Here is a 696-nt window from a genome sequence, read left to right on the forward strand (position 1 = left end):
ACAGTCACTTTCTAGAACTCTCTTTACCCGCCCTCCCCCCATCCCTGTTTCTATTCATGCGTCTGATTGGTTCCTGCCAAGACTTCCTTGCTGACTAAACATTCCACAGCTGGTGTCGGGTCCAGGCAACAAGGCAACCCAAAACCCAAACCTTTCCAAGACACCCCTCCTCCAACCCCTTCATCCTTAAACGCACACACACCTACACACATGAGAATACCCAACTGTGTGCGCACACACACAAAATGGCACATGGACCACTCAGCCTTGACATAGAAACATTTTAACTCAAACCCCACCCAAATAAAGTGAAAAAAAAAGATCTTCAGCCAAGTTTGAAAATGTCTCACTGAAATGCAACAAAGCAGAAGAGCCCGAGGCATTCCTCCAGGCCTGGACTCACCGGGCATGTCTGGGGCTAAGGGAGGCAGGATGGAGGACAGACAGACAGACAGACTAACAATACACTCACTCGTTTGGCCATGAAGGTTCAAAAGAAAGAAGTTCTTTTCAAAAAATGCACACAAGAATTGATAAAAACATAGCAACCATGAAGGAAGAAGAAGGGGGCAGAGAGAGAGAGAAAAAGAGAGAGAGAAAAAGAGAGAGGAAGTGAGAGAGGGAGAGAGAAAAAGAAAGAGAGAAAAGAAAGAGAGATGTACAAAATGGGACCTGAGGATGAGGATGTGTGAAACC

Source organism: Alosa alosa, chromosome 6 (genome assembly GCF_017589495.1).
Source record: "Alosa alosa isolate M-15738 ecotype Scorff River chromosome 6, AALO_Geno_1.1, whole genome shotgun sequence".
Taxonomy (NCBI): domain Eukaryota; kingdom Metazoa; phylum Chordata; class Actinopteri; order Clupeiformes; family Clupeidae; genus Alosa; species Alosa alosa.